We start from the raw sequence: 11,615 nt of genomic DNA on the forward strand, positions 1-11,615 counted from the left end.
ACACTGAGCATGCCCACGGGAGGACCTCTCATTGGAGGTCGGGGGTCACAAGCTCAGGCCCTGTAGCAGCTGCTATTGGTTCTCCAGGAAGGTCCTGAAGAGCTGCAGCTACAAAACGTTGGTATGGCCGCACAGCCATGCGCTAGTATCAAATGTGTATGGCTTAGGCCAGTGGATACTATACCACTCTTTATACATGTGGTGTGAGACCGTAGCGCTGGGACTGTAGACTCAGGCAGGCAGTTAGCGTTAGCGTTAGTGGGTGCAATTAGCCGTTGGCTTGCTTGCAAGCACAACCCTAGTTAGGTCTATAGTTTTTGTGTACAGAGCGACTCTGTGCGGCAACAGAGATCACTTTCAGTTCACACGAGGTGAAGCTTAACCCACGTGTGAGCTCAGAGTTTATCCAACATTACTTTACAGCAGATATCTCTGCACGGTGAACCCCGGGCTGCGAACGCACCTTGTTGCTTCCTACCCATACTCGGTGCGATCCGCTAGCCCTAACAATAATGGCTTGTGAAATCTATGAAAAAACACATGAACGTCACGGTAATCTCAAGAATAGGATAGGTCCCTGACCTAACTGCCTAGTGTAAACACTTACCTCTGGCTAATGTCATGGTAAAGCCTGTATTTATAGGAAGGTCGGAATCAATTGTGTTTGGATGTAATTAAAATCACAGCATGGTGAAGGGCCGGGTGTTCAAGTCAGAAAAAATAGTACATAGCAAGTACAGAGAACTAGTCTGAACTGGTGCACAACCAAAAAACAACTTACATAGCAAATAGATAAATGGCTGCACTCAATTGTACTAAAGCAAATGAATGTGTGATACATGAAATGTGAATAGCATAAAGGCTTGTTCTTGAACACCCCGCCCTTCACCATGCTGTGATTTTAATTACATACAGTGAAGGAACAGATGATTGGCCTCGGGGAGACCAAAACATCCAACACCGCGGAGACACCATCACGTGTTTCTCAACGCAGTGATCCAGAACACTGCCCCCATCCCTTATGGAAAATATGCAAATGCATGTAGGATAGCTGCGGAGACACCATCACGTGTTTCTCAACGCAAGCAGTGAATAGCGAGACCTTTCCCCGGGAAGGAACAACCACGGGAAGGGCAGCATCCAATAAAGGAAAACATCCAATACAGGAAAACCACCTATGCCAAGCATGGTATCCATCCACAGACAGCTGTTTCGAAGTGTTTGCCCCTCATCAGTGTGGAGTAGGAATCTGGCTATTAGGAGCAGTGCCTAGTAAAAGGCTGTGAAGGAACAGATGATTGGCCTCGGGGAGACCAAAACATCCAACACCGCGGAGACACATCACGTGTTTCTCAATGCAGCCTTCACAGCCTTTTACTGCCCTTCCCGTGGTTGTTCCTTCCCGGGGAAAGGTCTGGCTATTCACTGCTTGTGTTGAGAAACACGTGATGGTGTCTCCGCAGCTATCCTACATGCATTTAATTTCATACAAACATTATTATTTTTAAATAAAAATGGAAATGTGTGTTTTGTTTTATTTAAAATAAAATACTTTATTCTGGCTGTGTCTTTATTTACTATGTAACTATAGGATTATTAATGGATAGGTGTCTTATAGACGCCTCTCCATTACTAATCTGTTGGCTTGATGTCACCAGACAATACAAAGGTGACATCAACCCCACAAAGATGAATCCCACTTGCCTTCTACAAGGTAAGTGGGAAGGGCTGGCAAAAGTGCCAGAATTGGCACATCTAATATATGTGCCTTTTCTGGGCGGCTGCAGGCTGCTATTTTTAGGCTGGGGAGTCAATATCCATGGGCCCTTACCAACCTGAGAATATCAGCCCCCAGCTGTGAGCTTTAGCAAGGCTGGTTGTCAAAAAAATAATTATTTATTTACATAATAAAAAAAATAGCGTGCAGACCCCTCTATTCATGATAACCAACCTTGCTGAAGCTGACAGCTGAGTTTTGCCTGGCTGGTTATAGAAAATACAGGGGACCCCAAGTAATTTTTTGTCATTTATATGTTATATCAGCCTCTCCTGGTGTCACTGTTATTAGCGTCGGCAGGGGAATGCCGATGGAAGTAATAGTCCATCAGCCACCGCCTGCTGTTTCTTTTATCACTTAAATAAAACTCTCATAATTCTCCCCTTCTAATGACGATCACAAGCAGAGCAGGGGAGAATGATGAGAGCCGTGTTCAGCACCCAGCACTGGGGAATAGCGCTTACTGTAATGCTTCTTCCTCGGCGCCAATGCGTGTCACGGATGACATCCATGTGTGTTATCCATGTTAGGGATGGCAGAACGCACCAAATAATATAAAGTAAGCTATGTGGTGCGTAGGCAGCCAGGGGTCCACCATGCAGTGATGACACCTGCTGCTCTGTATGGGCGGACTATATGGCGGTATAATGTGAGCACACATGGGTTAACTTCACCCGGTATGTAAGGAGGCGTACCCTGATGCTTTGCAGGGCCGCAATACTGTTGAGTGAATGCTAGTGTTAGGTCACAGGACTCTGCCCCAAGGACACAGGGTTAGAGTCCCTCTAGACCCACTAGTGTGTGGCGCTGCAACTGTGGTGCCATAAGAGACCTAAATAATAAAGATTTAGCGCACTGAGTGTGCGCATTGCCGCTCTGGCAGATGCCACTAACCACCCTAGCTAGGGACCGGAAAGCGCACTAGATGCGCACTGGCGGATGGTGCTGAGCTAAAACAGTATAATTGTGCTTTCTGCAGGTTGGCACAAACTGGCGCTAGTCAGCTCCAACACCCAAACCACAAACAAAAATGCTAGGGGGGAATTGATTAGGACTGGAGCTTTCACCAGATATCAAACACTCATCCACACACAATATAAGTTTTATTCTAGGACATGGCCCGGGGTGCCCATTACTTCCTTGACAAAGAAGGTAAAGCCCTTTAAGTGGTCATCACAGGCTCAAGAAGCTTTTGATCGGCTTAAGATCTGTTTCACCTCAGCACCGCTGTTGATACACCCAGATCCAACGCTTTCTTTCATTGTGGAGGTGGATGCTTCTGATAATGCTTTGCAGGCTATTCTCTCCCAAAGAACTGGAGAGAAGGGTCTGCTACATCATTGTGCTTTTTTTTCCCGTAGACTAACCTCAGCAGAGAAGAATTACGATGTGGGAGACAAGGAATTGTTGGCTATTATTGCAGCTTTCAAAGAATGGAGGCATCATCTGCAAGGAGCTGCACAACAGATCATAGTGCTAACTGACCATCGCAATTTAGAGTTCCTTAGATCTGCTAGATGTCGTTCTCCTCATCAGGCTCGTTGGAACTTATTTTTAAATCAATTTAACTTTGTTATTTCGTACCGTCCAGGTTCTCGTAATGGGAAGGCTGATGCTTTATCCCGAATCCATGCTGCGGATTCCGTACCTGGAGCCCCGTCCAAGACCATTCTATCTGATGCCAATTTCATCGGAGTTATCCATGATCAGGACTTGTGGAAGGAGTGTAGGGAGGCTTATGACGGTGATGTATTTCTGGCCAACCCACCTGTGGATATTAATCTTGTCTTTAAGGGTGGCAAGTGGTTCAGAGATCGATGTATCTATGTCCCTGAGGTCATCCGTCTGCAGATCCTCAAGTTTGTACATGACTCCAAGTTGGCTGGTCACAGGGGGGTACAGAAGACACAAGAGTTCCTGAGCCGATTCTCCTGGTGGCCAACTTGCCTGAAGGATACCAAGGACTATGTTCTCTCTTGCAAGGTATGTGCTCATACAAGACTCCTCATGTGGCACATACGGGTCTTCTACAACCATTACCTGTTCCGTCCTGCCCTTGGGGGTCTATATAAATGGACTTTATTGTGGAGCTGCCTACATCGGGCATGAATACAATCATGGTGTTTTGAATTAGACTTTTTGGCTCCCTCTTGTGGTCACTAGTGATATGACACTTTGATATTCCTTCCCTTGCTTGGTACCCACCTGGCCTCGTTAGTCCAGGGGTGTCGCTATTTGAACTTCCTGGATTTTCAGTCTGGTGCCTGGCATCGTTGTAATCAGATCCTTCTGTTTGCTCCTTTCTGCTGGTCCTGGTTCTTTGCAAAATTAAGCTAAGTCCTGCTTTCTTGTTTTTGGTTATTTACTGTGCTCTTATTTTTGTCCAGCTTGTACTAAATGTGATTCCTGATACTGCTGGAAGCTCTAGGGGGCGGATGTTCTCCCCCCGTGCCGTTAGACGGTTCGGGGGTTCTTGAATATTCCGCGTGGAGTTTTTGTGAGGGTTTTTGCTGACCATATAAGTCATCTTCCTATATTCTGCTATTAGTTAGTGGGCCTCTCTTTGCTAAAAACCTAGTTCATTTCTTGCGTTTGTCTTTTCTTCTTGCCTCACCGTTATTATTTGTTGGGGGCTTGTATCCAACTTTTTGGGGTATTTCCTCTGGAGGCAAGAAAGGTCTTTCTTTTCCCTGCTAGGGTTAGTTAGTTCTCCGGCTGGCGCGAGACGTCTAGAATCAACGTAGGTACGTTCCCCGGCTGCTGTTATTTGTGTGCTAGGTTCAGGTATATGGTCAGCCCAGTTACCACTGCCCTATGAGCTGGGTTTTATGTTTGCAGACTTCGCTATTTGTCTTTGAGACCCCCTGCCATTGGGTCTATATGAAATAAACTTTGGCACTCAACTTGCTGTAATATGAATTTTTTAATGGCAGCCACTTGTACAGACGTTTCGGTCACACATATTGACCTTCTTCAGTGTACTGGTCTCTTAGAGACACTATTCGTGTGTGGCTTTAAGATCAGAATAAGGTCCCCTGCCATTGGGGTCATAACACATGGTGGTAGTTGATCACCTGACTAAAGCTGCTCATTTTGTTCCGTGCACCGGCCTCCCCTCAACTAAAGATACAGTGAACTTGGTTATACAGAATGTCTTTCGGTTGCATGGGGTCCCGGATGAGATCATCTCTAACCGTGGAGTACAGTTCACTTCAAGATTATGGAAGGGGTTTTGCTCTGCACTCAATATTAATGTCTGTCTCTCTTCCGCTTACCATCCCCAGACAAATGGTCAGACTGAGCGTATCAACCAGATGCTGGAACAATATGCTATGTCAGCCATCTCCAGGATGATTGGTTGGAGTTGCTGCCGTTAGCCGAATTTTCATACAACAATTCTCAGAGCGCCTCCACTAAATTTACACCTTTCTTTGCCAATCTGGGTTATCATCCGTGTATCTTACCTAGGTCACCAATTAATTATCTGGTTCCAGCAGTGGAGGAAAGGCTGACTGCGATGAGGCAAAATCTGGAGGTTCTGAAGGAATCCCTGACCACAGCTCAAGAATGTTATAAGAGATCGGCTGATAGATTCCGTAAACCTGCACCCATGTTCAAGGTAGGAGATTCCGTGTGGTTAGCAACTAAGAATCTGAAGTTAAACTTTCCTTCACAAAAACTTGGACAAAAATTCATTGGCCCTTTCAAGATCAATGGTATTGTGAGCTCTGTGGCCTGTCGGCTGAAGCTACCTAGGACTATGAAGGTACACCCAGTTTTTCATGTATCTTTACTAAAGCCTGTACCTCCTAATACCTTCCAGGGATGTGTTGTGCCACCTCCACAGCCTGTGGTGATTGATGGGCAAGAACAATTTGTGGTGGAGGAAATTATTGATTCCAGGATTCACAGGAATCGGCTCCAATATCTGATAAGATGGCAGGGATATCCCCCTGAGGAAGACTCTTGGGAACCTGTGGAAAACATCAATGCCCAAAGAAGATTTCTCGTTTTCATCAGAGATTCCCTGAGAAACCAGGTACAGGATTGTCCTGAGGCTGCTTCTAAGGAGGGAGTAATGTCAGGACTCTGAACATTTTTTATTACCTTTTGTGCATTACTGCCCTTTTCCAAGATGGCGTCTTTGGTCTCATGTGCACTGTGTCTTCCTGCTATAGAACTCCATCCCAGCCTTCAGTCTGTGCGACAGTATTCTGCCTTGCATCCAGCTCCTGACCCTGGTGACTCCCTGGCTATATACCTGCTCCTGTGAACCTGTGTGGTGATCCTGCTACTCTGTTCTGAGTTCCTGCTGCATACACCAGTTTCCAGTAATCCTCCTTCATCTGCTGCTTGTGTTTTCTCCACCTGCATTTGTTGGACATGTAAGCTGTTGCTGCTCTGCAAAAACCTGAGACTATTACCCAGGCCTTCCTGGTTGTGCTATGATATTATTTGAACTGCCTTATAAGCATAGCTATCTGTGTTTGGACTAAAACAAGGACTTATTTGTGTCAAGTATCCTCAAGAATATTTGTGCTTCATAGACTTTCTGCGTGATTGCATTTTCCTCTGAAGTTTCCTATAGACTGTTAAGCTGCATTTTATATTTACACCAAGTGTTGTGGACTTGAGTTTCTCTCTGCATCTGTTTGAATCACCATGTGATAATATAGACTTTACCACTTATAAAACTGTGTCCTGTAGTTGTCTTGTTCCATGCAAAGAGTCTCCTGAGTTATCCCCTATAATTATTACAGCTAGCCACTGACAACTGTTGGTTATAGCAGAACCAGGAATGACAGTGGTAACCAGACGCACACTGTCAGCTTGAGTAAGATGCTGGGACCGGTGTCTTTGCTGAGCAGGCTTATCTGTAGCTGGGGAACAATAGAACATGGTTCGAGATTCCCCCTGTCAGCGGTGGGCTACGCTCAAAAGCAGCAATGATCTGAGGAGGCTGAATGTGCTCAATAGGCTCCCAAGTCCTGTCCTCTTGGCCATGATCCTTCCAATCCACCAGATAATACTTTTTGCCACGTACACCCTTACACCCAATGATAGCATTCACCTCATAGACATCTGTGGATGAGCCCGATGTTCTGGCAGATGACTTGGAAAACCATGACATGTGAACACGTTTTAGGAGGGACGCATGAAAGGTTTCGGTGATACCTAGGCGTGGAGGAAGGGCCAACTGATAGACCACAGGGTTGACTTATTCCAGGACCTTGAAGGGACCTATGTAATGAGGCACAAACTTAGTGGACTCAACTCGCAGCCTGATGTTATGGGTGGAAAGCCACACTAAGTTGCCAAGTACAAAGGTCGAAGCTGGGCACCGGTGTGCATCGGCTGAAACCCTCATTCTCTCCTTGGAGGCCCAGATGGCATCCTGTGTGCGGTCCCAAATGTCATGTGCCTCCACTTCCCGGTCTGTTACCCTCGAGTCGGTGGAAGACACGGGCATAGGGAAAGGAACTCACAGATGCTAGCCGTAGCTAAGGAGAAAAAGGGTCGGCCCAGTGGAGTCTGCCATGGCGTTGTTCAGTGCAAACTCTGCACACTGTGGCAAGAATGCCCAGTCATCCTGCATGGCAGAAACAAACTGCCGCAGGTAGGTGACCAGGGTCTGGTTGGACCTCTTTTTCAACCCATTCGTCTCGGGATGATAAGCTGAAGAGAGATTCAACTTAATGCTGAGTAAGCGAGAAAGCTCTCTCCAGAACCAAGAAGCAAACTAGGAACCCTGGCAACTGACAATTTTGTCAGGCATACTGTGTAGGCAGAAAACGTGCTTAATGAACAATGCCACAAAAGCCGTGCAGAAGGTACCCGCGGGAGAGGCACCAAGTGCACCATTTTGGAAAAATGGTCATTAACTACCCAGATAACATTGCAGCTGTGAGACTTGGGTAAGCAGACCACAAAGTCCATTATGACCATTTCACAGGGCCTATCTGCCACCGGCAGGGGGTAAAGTAGCCTAGCAGGCTGTTGCCGGGGAGACCGGTTCTTGGCTCAGGAATCACATGCCCGAATATAGTCTCCAACGTCAAGGGCCATATGCGGCCACCAGTATGTTCTCGCCAGGAGCTCAGATGTCCTGTTGATTCCAAAATGTCCACCCACCCTGGATGAATGAGCCCAAAACAGAATCTCTGGTCGCAAATTACGTGGTACAAAAGTCTTGCCCAGAGGCACAGACTCTAGGGAGATTGGGGCCACAGTTCTCAGGCTCTTTGAGGAGACAATTATCCAAGGCTCCTCCTCCTCCTTCTCCACTGATGACACTACAGAGCAGGAGAGAGCATCAGCATGGATGTTCTTCTCCCCAGAAAGATAATGGAGGGTGCAGGAGAAGAACAAGGACCATCTAGCCTGGCGAGAGTTTAGCCGCTGGGCAGTATGTAAATAAACCAAATTTTTGTTATCAGTATACACTTGGAAGGGAAAACGATCATCTGTAGTAGCAACCTGAACACACTCCTTCAGACATCTGCCCTCACAGTATTCACTCCATCCCAAAATTTTCCCTGTGGACAACTCTATATGAGGGGAGTGGTAATGCAACCAGGGTATCCTTAACAGGATCTCATCACTTTCCCTGGGAATGACAAGCAGGGAGATTATTTCCTGATGGGGCGGTGATATAGAAAGGGTAAATGGGATGGTTTGATGTGTTATCTGTGAGGGCAGTGTCGACCCATTTACCATTCGTACGGTCACTGGTTTGGCGAACATCAATGTGGGGGGGAAGGCAGATGACATGAACTTGCCCTCCGCCCTGAAATCCATGCCAAGCTCTACCATATGAGTGGATGGGCTTATGGATATTGTCCCCTTGAAGGACAGTTTGGAGGAAAACGCCGCTGTGTCTAGTGAACCACCTCCTACAGTCACTAAACAGGAACATTTTCCCAACCGCTGAGGATATCGGGAGGCAAGATGTCCTGACTGCTGGCAAACATGACAGACCTTGAGTGCACGAGTGTTCTCGGACTTAAATCCCACTCGTGACACCTCCATGGACTCATGTGGCTCGGACTCCTTGACCGGACATTCCAGAAGTTTGGCGAAGCTGGGAGCCAGCTGAAACATCTGCCTACACTGGGCTCATTCCACCCTTCACTCATTAAAACAAAGGTCGATGCGAGTTGATTTAGTTATTAGCTCCTCCAGTGTGGCAGGAATCTCCCTAGTGGCCAAAGCGTCTTTCACATGGTCAGCCAGCCCCCTCCAAAAAACTTGGATGAGGGCTTTATTTGGCCACTCCAGCTGCTGGATGTACCGCTGCAGTCTCTGTTCGTCCACCATTACTAGCCAGACCCTGGTGCTAGTATAGTGCTAGGGCTGGCGGAATGCACCAAATAAATATATCAATAGCAATAAGGTGCCTTTGCAGCCCGGGGTCCACCGTGCAGAGATGGAATCTGCTGCTAGGTAATGGCAGAACAAGATGGCAGGTAAACGCTGAACACACATGGGTTAAAGTCACCCTGAGTGAATTAAAGGGAACCCTGTTTCTTCCCTGAGTCGCAATAGAAATGCTGTACCCTGTTAGCAGTCACAGGGTGTGGCAGCTGGACGCTAGTGGGATCCCTAGAACTCACTCCCACTACACTGGTGGTTGAACCCACTCTGTCACTCGGTGGCTTTTGAGCCAGCATCTGAGGACGCCCGGAGCAGATGCTGAGTTCAAAGGGAATTCCCACCCTACTCTGACAAGTGGTGTGAATGCAGCTGTGGAACCACTATCAGGCACTGAGTATTTGCTCCACTCACCCTAATACCCAGATGACAACCAGACGAAAGGGGATCATTAAGGACCATTCAACAGAGTCATTCTCGCAGCGCATGCAAACATTATTAGGTCTATACTTGTGCATGGCCAAGCGGCAATACAAATCTTTTATAGTCACAGCCTTCCAGGACCTTCCTGGTAGTCCAATCAGAGTCGCTACAGGACCTGAGCATATGACCTCCGACCTCCAATGAGAGGTCGTGCCACGGGCATGCTCAGAAGACAAAAAAGCAGTACTTAGTCCCTGGAGCATCTGCTCGACGCTGATTAATGCTGCTTACAATAGCTGGACCTAGAACGGCAGCAGTAACCAGATGTACAGCATCAGCTTGAGCAAGAAACTGGGACTGACATCTCTGCTGAGCAGGCTCCTCTGTAACTGGGGAAAAATAGGAGACAGCAGAGGACATGATTTGAGATTCTCCCTGTGCAGTGGCAGGAACTCCACACCTAACCCACGATCCATGGAAACACACTGACATGTGCCCAGACCTATTCATTTGAGTGTGTGTACGTGTCTCTGGTATGTGTGAAAACTGTCACCACATGTATCAGAGACAGGGACATGTGACAGAGACCTAAATCTGTTATTGGTGTAATCACACGGACCCGAAGAATAAAGTTTACTAATCACTTATACTGCCTACAATCTCTGCAATACGTGATTCAGATGGAACCTCTGGCGTAAGTTTGCCTATAATGAGGCAGATGGAGGCACTGAGGATGCCCACTGGCCTATGGTCTGGCGGTGTCCATCTTTTGGGGATTGCATAAAAGTGCCGTCTGCCACAGTTTTTTGCACTTCTGAAAAGATAGACACCGCTGAACAGAGGCCAAATGGAGTCCAGAGTAGCTCTGCAAAATTTTGGGCTGAAATAACATTTTTGTGAGGAAAATGTGACTTTATTAATTTCACAGCTCAGTGTTATAAACTTCTGTGAAGCACCTGGGGGTTCAGGGTGATCACAATGCATCTCAATACATTCCTTGATGGGGTCTAGTTTCCAAAATGGTGTCATTTGTGGGGAGTTTCCTCTGTTTAGGCACATCAGGGGCTCTTCAAATGCAACATGGCCTGCGATCTCAGTTCCAGCCAATTTTATGTTGAAAAAGTAAAACGGCGCTCCTTCCTTTCAGGGCTCTGCCATGCGCCCAAACAGTGGGTTACCCCCACATATGGGGTGTCAGCTTACTCAGGACAAATTGCACAAGAACTTTTAAGGTCCAATGTCTGCTGTTACTCTTGGGAAAATAACAAATTGGGGCAAAAAGATCATTTTTGTGCAAAAAATATTATTTTTTATTTTCACGGCTCTACGTTATAAACTTCTGTGAAACACTCCGGGGTTTAAAGTTCTCTTCACACATCTGGATCAGTTCCTTGGTGGGTTTAGTTTACAAAATGGAAAATTTGGGCATAAAATCTGGGCCAGCATTTACTAATGAATAGCAGAATAGAATGTCAAAATGAGACACAAATGGCATCAAAAAGGCGCACATAATGTAAATGATACAAATGAATAATTTTACAGTAGATTACAGCAATATCAAATGCTGGTCACCATTTATTTATGAATAGCAGAATAAAATGTCAAAATGAGACTCAAATGGCATCAAAAAGCGCACATAATGTACCGTATATACTCGAGTATAAGCTGACCCGAGTATAAGCCGACCCCCCTAATTTTGCCACAAAAAACTGGGAAAACTTATTGACTCGAGTATAAGCCTAGGGGGGGAAAATGCAGCCGCTACCGGTAAATGTCAAAAGTAATAATAGATACCAATAAAAGTAAAATTAATTGAGACATCAGTAGGTTAAGTGTCTTTGAATATCCATATTGAATCAGGAGCCCCATATAATGCTCCATACTGTTCATTATGGCCCCATAAGATGTTCCATATTAAAATATGCCCCATATAATCCTGCATAAAGGTTAATAAAGGCCCCATAAGATGCTCCATAGACACATTTGCCCAATATAATGCTGCACAAATGCTGATTATGGCCTCATAAGATGCTCTATAAAGATA

Source organism: Ranitomeya variabilis, chromosome 6, assembly GCF_051348905.1.
Source record: "Ranitomeya variabilis isolate aRanVar5 chromosome 6, aRanVar5.hap1, whole genome shotgun sequence".
In the NCBI taxonomy this organism is placed as follows: domain Eukaryota; kingdom Metazoa; phylum Chordata; class Amphibia; order Anura; family Dendrobatidae; genus Ranitomeya; species Ranitomeya variabilis.